Source organism: Hydra vulgaris, chromosome 10 (genome assembly GCF_038396675.1).
Source record: "Hydra vulgaris chromosome 10, alternate assembly HydraT2T_AEP".
Lineage (NCBI taxonomy): Eukaryota > Metazoa > Cnidaria > Hydrozoa > Anthoathecata > Hydridae > Hydra > Hydra vulgaris.
The window spans coordinates 47,275,001-47,288,235 of NC_088929.1; positions in this window are offsets into that span (position 1 = coordinate 47,275,001).

The following is a 13,235-nucleotide window of genomic DNA, read 5'->3' on the forward strand; positions in this document are numbered from 1 at the left end:
TTGGAAGATAATAATATCTTTACTAATTCCATGAACAAAGGTCACGCCATCAATAAGAATATTTGATGTATTTCCAAGATAGAAGATTCCAAGATTTTTCTTCTTTTGTCGCAATCTCTATCTATTTTGACAAGTTTTCTACTCCACACGAGCCATTTTCTTAATCAAGAAAATTGATTTTAGTACATCTAAAAACTCATAGCTATCGATCTTTTTTTTTCAAACCAAAGTCTGGGAGTTTTCTTGCACTACCTAGGAAATAAGTAAATAAAATGCGGCCATTTTTAGTTGAATCACTTTATTACCTTGATTCATGTAACAATCGCCTAATTTTGGAATGTTTTTCGATTTTGCTTCTTTATTTGCGACCATACAAACACGTTTTTTTTAAAGATATTTATTACAAAATTTATATTATGGAAAACAAAATTTACATTATGTTTTAAAATGTTGTAATAATTATCATTTAATAGATTAAAACAAACAGCCGATTGTGAGAAAGCGAAATCAGCGTTTAAGACATTATTTAAATAACTTTACCCCACAGTATAACATAAATCTATTTACCCTAACATCTCTTGAAGTTAAAACTTTCAATATATGTTTTTTTAATTTACTTTTAAACACTTGACTGATACTCTTTTAATTGAATATTCTTTGAAAGAAAAAAAAATATTAAAGGTTTTTTAAATCTTTATCATACAAAGAACTCATATCAATAAAATTTTTATTTGTAACACTAAGGTACGCGCAAAAGACACTGTGGCCTGCACTAAAACATAGTTATTTATTATTTAGGAGCCAAAAATTATAACTTCTTGTGAATCAATGCAATCTATTCCGAGCATAACCTTTTACGATAAAATGATTCTTCATAAAATAATGTTTCACATGGTAATTCACATTTTTTTAAAAGTGTAACAGCAGGCCAAGAAAACATAGAAAATTTACTACTTGGTTAATGTTACAACAGTTTCTCCTACCTTTCTTTAAGTTAATTAATAAAATTAAAAACTTTTTAAAGTCTTTTTGATACATTAATCGAGGTCTAAGAGTTATTTTCCAGTTCAAGATAATAACTACTTCCTCCGTCCAGAAATATAGAATACATTTTAGCGATTTTTGTTGTCCGGAAATATGGTATACATTTGAGAAAAAATAAAATAAATCAAAAAATGTACATGACAAGTAAATTATATTAACTTTATTTGAAACATTTTAATTAAATAAGAATGATTTTTTTCACTCGAAATTTGGTTTGGCTTTATTGTACGCTTCTTTGGAACAAACGCAGTAGCAACTTCATTGATTGCACCATGTTTTAGCTTATTCTCCTTCATCTGTTGTAATAATTTTTCTAATATACCTTGACGTTGTTCTTTGGCTAATTGTTTATATTTAGAATCCCATCTTTCTAAGTTTAATAAATTTCCTTCAGAATTTTCCATACTTGTCTTGCAGCGGTATTAATTTTATTTGTCCCAAGAAACACTGATGTTTGAGCGTTAAGTTTTTAATTAAGAATGATATTGCTTACGTCAAATATTTCAGGTTATATTGTCATAAGTATTTACTATAACAATGTAATGACAGTTCCCAATTTACTTTTATAATCACGATAATCTACGATTTTTTTTGAAAATGTGTTTTTCAATTACATAAAAATAGTTTTCAATTATATGATATTTTTGTGGTGGTAGTTGATTTTATTAACTACCACCACAAAACGCATTCTATTTTTTTCATTCCTTAACTTTTCAAAACTTAGTCCATTAAAATGGCACACCTTCAGGACATCATTTACTAATAGTTGTTTTACCGTGGGATTGTTAAGCTGAGATTCAATAATATCATTTGTCTATTTTTTATCCATAAAATGAAAAAATAAATTTAGTTTATTCTAGTGAATGCACTTTGATATGTCTTGAATTTTAAATAACGAGTGTAAATAATTTTTGCAATGTTTTGAAAGGCTGAAAAGCATTTTTAATGCGCTCCTTTCGATTTTGTCTAATTTTGCATTGTTACGTCATTGGTTTTATAAAGTTCCAGACCGTAATTTAATGTTGGTACTACCAGGGTTTGAAATAGTTGTGTGATACATTTTGGATGACCAAAACGGATTCTAAATTGAACAAAATTTTGGACAGCTGCTCGAAAATTAGATACTTTTTCAGTAATGATTACCCGATCAAGTGAGGCAAATGTAGAGTGCTCTGTATCCCATGTAAACCCCAAGTGTTTGAACCTATCGTGTAAGTTTATTCGATTACTATCGAGAGATATTGTGCAGCTTTGTAACTGTCTCTTACCTATCAGGAGGAACTCTGTTTTATCAGGGTTTAGTTTTATGCAATTTGAATTACAGTATGCATTACAAGTTTTTATTAGCATTTTCCAGACCAGATCCGTACATTCAACGGTGACTCATGGGCTCCTCAGTTTTATTCGATCCTTCTTTCTTTTTCTTTTTTCTTTCACCGACAAAAATTAAATATTAAAATATCGATGTAATTTTAAATATATATAAACAAAGATTATATATTATTAGAACGACGTAATTTTAGGCAGTTACTCGTGTAAAGTTGATCTTAATATTTGCCCCCCCTAAAAATTTGCCACATTTCGCACACGCCACCTGCCGGCACTATATATATATATATATATATATATATATATATATATATATATATATATATATATATATATATATATATATATATATATATATATATATATATATATATATATATATATATACCAGGTCTATAAGTATGAAATGAGCGTTTTTTTTTCAAAATAAAACACTATTTTCTAATGGAAAAGTAATAAATATCTTAATCAAAGTATTTGCCATTGCTTTCTACACATTTTGACCACCATTCTCGTAATTTGTGGATACACGCCAATAAAACTGATCGTTTTTTGAGGCAAACCATTCGGAGACTCATTTTTCGGCTTCTTCGTAGAAATTGAAGTGTTGCTCATTCAATGCGTGTCCTATCGATGAAAACAAATGGTATTAGGAAGGAGCCAAGTCTGGTGAATACGGCGGGTAAGGTAACTCTTCCCAGCCAAGTGATGTTATTGTTTCCTTAACCGCTTTTGCTGTATGACTCGGAGCATTATGATGCAACAAAATTACCTTTCCGTGTCTTCTGGCCCATTTTGGTTGTTTTTCGATCAATGCATGGTTCAAATTGATCATTTTTTGTCGGTAGCGTTGCGTATCAACAGCTTTGCCAGGTTTTAGAAGTTCATGATGCACCACTCCCTTCTGGTCTCACCAAACACAGAGCATTGTCTTTTTTCCGAACCAATCAGGCTTTGCAGTCGATGTTGATGCTTCTCCTGGATTTACCCATGATCTTTTGCGTTTGGAATTCTTAAAATAAATCCATTTTTCATCATCAGTCACAATTCGATGCAATACTGACTTCCTTTCGTGTCGTAACAGCAACATTTCACAAGTGTTTTTTTTCTTTTCCATCTGCCTGTCATTCAATTCATGTGGCACCCATTTTCCGCACTTTTAGATCTTTCCCATAGCTTTCAAACGGTCAGAAATTGCTGGTTGTGAAACATTTAACATTTCTGCCATTTTTTTTTACTTAAAGTGTCATTTTCATCCAGTATTGCTTGCAATTCTGTGTCTTTAAACTTTTTTGTGGTCTTCCACGTTCTTCATTTCGCACATCAAAATCATTATCTCTGAACCGTTGAAACCATTTTTTGCATGTTGTTTCCGATATAGCATGACCACTATAAACTTCGACAAGCATTCGATGCGATTCTGCAGCACTTTTCTTCAAATGAAAACAAAATATTAGTGCTTTCCGCAAATCATCATTTTCTGGCACAAAATTCGACATTTTTAACACGATTAAAAAATATGATGTTGTTTATACAATGACTTGATGTTTACTAAATACGTTTGACAGATGTCATGGCAACAAAATTAAAAAAAAATCAAGGCCCGTTCACTACAAATGTTCTCTATCGATACATTTGTAACTCGACGCTCACTTCATGCTTATAGAACTGGTATATATATATATATATATTTATATATATATATATATATATATATATATATATATATATATATATATATATATATATATATATATATATATATATATATATATATATATATATGTATATATATATATATATATATATATATATATATATATATATATATATATATATATATATATATATATATATATATACATATATACATATATGCACACATATATTTTATATGTATGTATATGAAAACCATTATAGAATAAGAAATAGGTAAAAGATAAAACATTTATGCAAGTATTCAAAACAAAAAAAAGAAAGCGAATAATCACAGAAGTATCTTGTCATCGATCACCACCTATAAAATACAAACTTAATATAATTCCAATACATACATAATAAACATCAATTAATAAAGCAAATTATTAAAGGTTTAAAAATTTTAAAGTTTATCATCAAGAGACAAAATGATTTTTTTAAATCTTTGTCTTGAAAGAGGGCTGACTCCATTCGCTTCTCATTTTTATGGTAACTCCAATTTTGTGTCATATCAATATATCATTAAAATTATTAAAACGTACTTAAAAAAGTTAATCTGAATCTCTAATCTTTAAGATTTAATTTATTTTGTAATACACTACAAAATCTTGTTCTCGCACCATTATTATGGATTTAACATCATTTGAGTTTACAATGTTGACATAGATGTCTATTTACGCTTTGTTCTTCCAAATCAAGCTTGCTATAGAACTTTACTGACGACTGTTGCTATGTTCCTTTTGATTTTTATGCATATAGCCGAAACGATTACACTAATGTCAGGTATCAGTCAAAATTCTTTCAACTGATGAGACATTGCACAGTGAGCCAGAGGTAAGCAAAACCCTTCAATACCAACTTTTGTATTGGATTAATTTCTTTTTTTAAATGTAATCTAGAGATCCCCAGCACTTTAAAACTCATGTAATTTTTTCTCTACTGTGATTTTTGAGCTCACTATTTCAACTTTACCACAAAATGGCAATACTTTATTATTCAAATAGTGGTGAAAATATAGAATATTATATAAAAATGAAATATGAGGCCAGCAAGTCAATTTTACGAGATTTTAATATTTTAAAGGTTTATATTAATCCATTGACATCATATATTGAAATAAGAAGAAGAAACATGAAAAATTATTTTCATTTTTATACTTGCTTTTTTTCAAAGTATTTTTCAATAAACTTAAAGTGCGCAAAATTTTTTTAACACTTACCTTTACACAAGCAAAAAAAACTAGGACGCACACGTAATCTACTTTAAATTGCACTTTCATATATAAATAAAAATTTACAACCGAATTTTCTGAGTTCAGCTGAGCGCAATAGGTGCTGGGCTTTTTATTAAAAATGATATCAAATCGTAGATTTTGCTTCAAAAACTGAAAAAGACGCACCCAAAAATTTCATCCTCCCTTAGCCCAAACGTGAAAGCAACAAGTTGATAAAATATTTTTTCTACTATTTTCAAGTTTTGTAGTGTTATCTCTCAGCGTTCAAAAAAAATGACCTCACAAAATTTGTAACCCTCTCTAGTTGAGGGGGGCTTAAACACTATTTGCTCATAATTTTTAAACGCTGAGATATAGTACTATGAAACTTAAAATTTATTTATGAATATAAGCCTAGTTGAGAATAGTAGAAAAACTATTTTACCAACTTGTTGTCCTCACGTTTGGGGTGGGTGAGAGAAGATGGAGGAAGGAGGGGGGTTTGTGACGAAATTTTGGGGCTTATTTGTTTTCCGCCTCTAATCATAGCAATTTTTGTTTAAACATACAAATTTTTGGAGCTTGCTCCATGTCTGGAAGTTAGCTCTCAAACACCAAAAAATGCTGGATCCGTCACTGCAAAGAGCATTTATTATTTGCATTTATGTATGCAAAAAATTTATATTTATGTAAAAAGAAGAGTTCAGTTTAAATAAGAGAAATTACTTTGTTTACGAGGAAAAAAGGTTTTTTTTTATTTCTCGTTGTGATGAATGCGAGAAAACTACATCATCTAGTACTTTTAATTTTAATGTTGTCTAAATAACTTTTCTAAAATGCCGTTTTCATCTGGAAAAATGTATTTTATATGTGTCAAATGTGTTTTGTTCATTTAAATAACGTCCATAAAATGGAAAAACAGTAATTGAATTGTGAAAAATAGTCATTTTATACACCTAAAATTAATATTTTAGACTAAAACAACAAAGAGCACTACACAATGAAATTCTCCAGGCCTCAAACAAATTATGATCTTATGATGAATATGCTTTGGAGCTACGTTACTGAGGTGTCCAGAAAAAGAAGGAGCTGGGGAAAAGTCCAATCAACCTGAAGAGGCCAAGGGGCTCCTTATGTACTAATGTATGATGTATGTCATCACCTAGATTCTTATAAATATAAAAAAAAAATTTAGTTAAGTTCAATTCTATTGATCGTTATTTGTTTATATTCACATTATTAAAGAAATTAAGTGCATAAAATAAATAAAAATCACGAAAATGTCTTGGCAACCCGTGACCACACTTACCTGTGCAATTTCAAATTCCCTGACCGCAATTATATTTAATCTATATTTAAACTTACAACATGTCCAATCTTATATAAAATCCATTGAGAAACCTCATGAACACCTTTGACAACCCCTAAAATAACCACTTGTGTGGTAATGACCACTCCAAAATTAAAATGGAGCCCAAAAATGAAATCATTGGCCCCAAAAACCTCTATAAACATGTAGCATATGTCTATGTTTAACCTATAAATAGTTTTGGCATTTTTAGACAATTCTGGTCCACTGTGCATTGTGAAGAGATTTTTCAGATGCAAAATAAAACGAATAAAATGAATAAAAGCAAATAAATTTAAATATTAAAGCTTTGTTTAATTAAGAAACCAATGAAATTTAAGGACTTAAAACTCTTTGTTACCATGAATCAATGAAAGTTTCATAAATCTAGTTATATTTAATTAGTAGTTTATTTAATAACTAATTTTATAGAACAAGTATCAACTTTGTCACAATTTTATAGTTTCGAAACGTTATAACTGTAAGTTTCTTTTTTAATAAAAAATGTTACTCTTAAAAATAATTAAAAAGATTTTAACAATAAATAAAGAAGAGTAAGAAAATATATATATATATATATATATATATATATATATATATATATATATATATATATATATATATATATATATATATATATATATATATATATATATATATATATATATATATATATTTGTTCGACATATTTTTATAGAATATGAAAAGAAACTGGGAACTAATAAATTTTTATTTGAGCATAAACCATAAAAATTTGAATGCAATAATAATAACGCATGCCAAAAAAATACTGACACAAGTATGAAAACTGATTTGCGCGCACAAGTTAACTCATCAGTTCATTAATTTTTTTTTTTTTAATACTTTTTTCATTTCTTTATAACTTTGAATCTCGGTAACCCTTTTTTTTTGATAAATAGTTTTGTCAACAAACAAAACAAAAAATTAGTTGAAGATAATAATCATGTTTTGGCAAAATAAAATTGATTGTAGAAAATTACTTCTATGTGTATGGCTGTACCAGGTAAACTATCTGTAGGCTTTGCAGCTTTTCTCAGCAAATTCTTTACTTTGTATTTAAATACATGTTTTAACACTTGATTCTTGAAACCATGGTTACGAGAATCAGGAAGACCTCTTAAAAAAAAAAGAATGTAATCAAAACCTCGAACACTCTAAAGAAGAAAACTGAAATTATAAAAGCAAAATATAGTTCTTTTTTGGCTTGCTATTTGTTAGTAAAGCCTATTTTTGTTAAGTCTTACCCAAGTAAAAATGAGTATAAACCAAGTAGGTTACCTCAAAAAGCGTGTAACTAATCGAGTGGTACAATTTATGTGCATCATAGCGATAATAAATGTTCGTATTGTTAAGCCTCATCAGACTGCAAATTAGTAACAGATTGACTTCAAACTCGTATATAATCTCATATATATATATATATATATATATATATATATATATATATATATATATATATATATATATATATATATATATATATATATATATATATATATATATGCATATATATATATATATATATATATATATATATATGCATATATATATATATATATATATATATATATATATATATATGTATATATATATATATATATATATATATATATATATATATATATATATATATATATATATATATATATATATATATATATATATACCTAATACCTAAATAACATGAATTGAACAAAACGTAAAACCTCGTTTGTTTGAGATCCAGTAAACAAGCCCCCATTTGGCTATACAGATGTAAAAATCGTTTTAAATTTCTAGAGAAACAAAACAAAACTATTGAAATCATGAGGCAATGATACTATTAATCAAGTATCAAAGGGGGAGAGAACATTTCAGATCAATTAGAAAATTATGTACATGCTAGATATATGAATGCACACAGCAAATCAATGTTAAATTAGGAAATGATTACATATTTTCAAATAAACACAAACCCTTAGCAGTGCAACGAGACAAAGTACCGTTATATGTGTCAAATATAGTTTTTATTATTAAAACTATAAGTTGATAATATAATTTTTGAAAAATGATTTCAAGCTAATATTTATTGCTGAAACCTTAAAAATGTATATGTAAACTTTATTTACTTAAAAAGTTTTATTAAAAAGTTAAGAATTAGATCGACAGGTCAGAAGGTAGCACATTACAATACAATATTATTGTATTGTATTAACAGAGATGTAATTAAAACTTTATTTATTGTTATTGTATTGCTGTGATTAAAAACAGTTTCAATAACTATTGTATTGTTTTTGTTCTAACAATACATTGATTTTTAAAACTATTGTAGAGTATTGCTGTAATGTAAAACAATAACAATAACTTTTGTATTGTATTGCTGGGATGAAAAACAACTGAAAAACTATTGTGGTGCATTGTATTACTATTTTAAAGTCCAATAGCTATTGTATTTTAAAGTACTTAGATTCTTTTTCCACGCATTTATTATTATTTGAGCACTAGAAAATTCAAAGGTGCCCGAGGCGCTCGTTTTTAACAGTCATTTATATATAAATTTTATTTATTTTGAGAAGTAAAGTGAAGTCAGGAAAGCCAAAGAAGTATATACAGTATCGGACAAAACGAGTGCAACCAAACAATGCTAATTTAGTTTCTTTATATAAAAGTGCTGCCTTTTTCAATTTAGAGAAATAACTATCGGATCGTTGTCTTGCTGAAAAACCCATTTTATTGGCATATTCCATTCAGCCTGAGGTAACATAACATCACGTACAAAAATATTTTTTCAGGATATTTTTATACGTAAAACGGTCCATTATTCCATCGTTTCGATGTATTGGACCTAGACCGTTAGCAGAAAAACACCCCCAGACCATTAAATTGCCTCCACCGTGCTTCACGGTCTTATGGCAGTAACGTAAATCGAGGCGTTTTCCGGCCGGTCGACGTCAAAAGTCCAGTTACTTAATGAAACACATACAGCCATGAAAGCCTCAGGGAAACAAAAGACAAAGTTATATTAGAGTAAGTATTACTTGAGTAAGTTTTGAAACAATTAGATTGGTGTCTAATCTAAAAGCAAATAACTAAGTTGAAGAAATGGTAGTAAATGATCAGGTCTATCCCCCGTAGTAAAATAAGTACAAGTAAGATCACTTTTATCGTGCTGTATAAAGTTTGCAGCAAGGAGAGGTGATATTCAGTAAATAAAATTGAAATAGAACCAAAAATTATTTATTAGTTGTCATGTGACCTATTTCAAGTTTACAACTAGAAAAGGTATAAAGTTTGCAACTAGGAGAGGTGATATTCAGTAAATAAAATTGAAATAGAACCAAAAATTATTTATTAGTTGTCATGTGACCTATTTCAAGTTAACATGACTCGGAGACTGGACTATTAAAACATTTCTAAGTTTTGGCATTACCATATTTTTTTTCATTGCAATAACAATAAGTTATAGAAATGAATTACAATACAATATTTTTTGTTTTTGTTGTGGGTCATTAGAATACCTTTTTTTTTAGATATTATTATTGAATAATGAAGATAAATTGCAATACAATTTTTATTGTTAATGTATTGCAGAATACCAACAATTGTAATTCACAGGTATTGTTATTGTTTTTAAAAATGTTAATACAATAGTAATAGGTAAAGCTTCTGTTATTGTTTTCATTACAGTTACAACAGTCCGAACTCTATCTAGAGTAGTGATCGACCAAAACCTTTTTCGATATCGGTTTCGGCCGAAATTTTAATTTGAACCTATATCGAAATTTCGGCTTCGGTACTTTTTATAAATTCGGTAAAAAAACATACCGAAAACCGATAATTATCTAATTTAGAAAACAGTTGTTTTTTAGAATTTTCACAAAATATTTTAAAAATTTTCTCAAAAATATTGAGAATTATATATGAGTATAAAAAAAGAAAAAATGTAAAATTGCATTAAGTAATAAATTTTTTTCAATAAAATAAGTTTTGACTAGCCGAAAATTCGGTATTGGTTTCGGTAAAATATTTGCCGAAATTACGGTTTCGGTTTCGGCACCAAATTTGAGTACCCAAAATTTTGGTTTCTTTCGGTTTCGGCTTTTTATTTTTCTGTTTTTAATCTAGAGCTAAAACAAAATTTTAATTCATCGCGATGAATTAAAATTTTGTTTGGAATATGCAGTTTTCAGAAATAGAAACAAATTAAAATAATTTGAAATTTTTTTGTTTTTTTTTTGTTATTATTAAAGTGTTTCCAGAAGTTGTTAAGGTCTTATTACAGAGCACCGTGGATGAGCATTTAACTAGGAACAGCACTCGTCTTCTTAAGCAACGTCCAGCAGTGTTTTCAATAAACGAATAGCGAATATACTATTTTTTAAACTTCAGTACCAAAGTTTAACAAATAATATTTGGTGTTAAACCAAGGAGTTATAATAGCTGGATTGAGAACGAATTTAAATTGTCATTTTTTAAAAAACAGTCTTAATGGTAACATAATTTTCAATTAAATACCGCATCACATCATAATTCAAAGTTGACCAATCACATTGAACTTTAAAAAAAATTACTAACGATATTGTTTCTAAACGTCATACGCAACTGAAGCATTGCAAATAAAAGATGAAAGTTTAAAAAATTCGTAAACAATATTTAGAGCTTGTTTATATTTATATTTTTATGCTGTGACTATTAATAAATTTATAGACTAGAATTGCATTAATAAATGTCTTTATAAGAATTGGTAGTATTTTTTCCGGAGATACAAAAAGGTATTTCATATCTCTACATTTAGAACATAGCAATTTAAATCCAGCAAAAATGCTATAACACAAAATAAAATTCTGGAGAGATATAATAAGTTCCTTGCCTAAAAAACGTTTTTCAAGAATGTAACAAACCTTTAACTAAACAGGGATGCAAAAGATAAGGTTCAACCAGGTAGGGGAAAGAGGGGAGCATTCGGCCGCTTAACATATTTTTGCATATAAAACTTTTTCAAGTTCAAAGTAATAGTTTTTCTAATAGCATTTACTTTTTGGATCCATTAGCTAAGTAATGATGACAAAAAAAAAGTAAAATGTATTTATTTGCGACGACAAAAACGCTATTAAAATTTGGTTGCAAATGGCTGAAAGCTCCCCATTTTGTTAGAAGAAGGAGAGCTTTCAGTCATGAATCAAAAATTATAAAAACAAACAAACCAATGTGTGAAAAAGATATATTTCTAAAAAATATTACATACATTTGTTATAAAGAGCGAAATCGTGAAAAATTAGTTTACAACAAAAGTATTAAAATTATACCAGAATTGAAAAAATGATACCGTTCTTGAAGTTCCAGTCATTGGAGGAGCATTAAATTTGGTTAGAATATCTTGATTTTTAGTTTCACTTATGTCGTCAATGGCAGAGAAATAAAAAGTAGTTAAAAGACCCTTTCTCCTTAAAAACTTTATGAGGGTTGTATTTTCTGACATATTTAAAATTTGGCCAACAAAAATGTATCAATTTAATTTTAGTTTTAAATATTACTAAAACAAAATTCCCATTATTCAGATCCTACCTACAGACCTCTTCAATATCTTCTAAATTATTACTCAAATCGTCATCAGAATTGTCATGAAGGGACAAAACATCACTTTCGCTGGACGATGAATCTGACTGGTTTTCTATTCTAAATTTTTTTTGGTTTTTCTTTGCATTTTAATTTTAATTATTAAAAATATTATTAAGTATTAAAATATTATTTAAGTATTAAAAATATTTCTTTTATAGCTCATCTTTTCCATTTTTGTTCATTTTTTGTTCGTTTTTTCTCTGGACTGTCAGTATAAATTCTTGAAATGCCTGCCGCCCGTTTACGTTTAGTTACTTTTCTAATTGCATTGGGGAAAGGTCTTATTGATTCTGGTTTGGTGCTAAGAATTATTTTGTTTCTAATAAACACTGCATGGTTGTGTAATTGGCAAAAGTTTTTCATTTTCAGCTAGGCCTTCATTATTTTCTAGTACAGTTTTGTTTGGTAAGGGTTGGTCAGTAAATGCACTTGAAGTAAAATCTGCATCAGTAAAAATCAAGCGGTTTAATGGCCAAATGCCAGTGTTTTTGAAACTACTTACAATGTTTTCACTTGTAAAAGCTCTTATATATGCACGATGTGTTAGTTCAGGAATATTTCTGATAGTTGTTGTTTTCCTAGGATTAGACACCTTACAGTCATTAAATGCAATGCTACAAAAAATTTTAAATGGCCTATATATTCCAACATCTAATGGCTGCATTCGATGAGTTGTATGGGAGTAACACAATTCAACTTTCTCAGCAGTATTTGATAATAGTAAGGCCAACATGTGACTCGTAATTGTCAAGTAATAACAAAATCGGATTGTCAGGAGAGCAGTGCGGAAATACCGAAGAAAATACAAAAGGAAATAACTCGGCAGTCATCCAGCCAGATTTGTTTCGCAGTGTTAGACTTGATACTGGAGCATCAGCTATTATGTCCTCTACATTTCTAATTCTGGGAAAGACATAAACAGGAGGCAGGCTTTGTCCATATGCACTAATAATTCCCACAAAGGTGAATAATTCTCTTTATTCA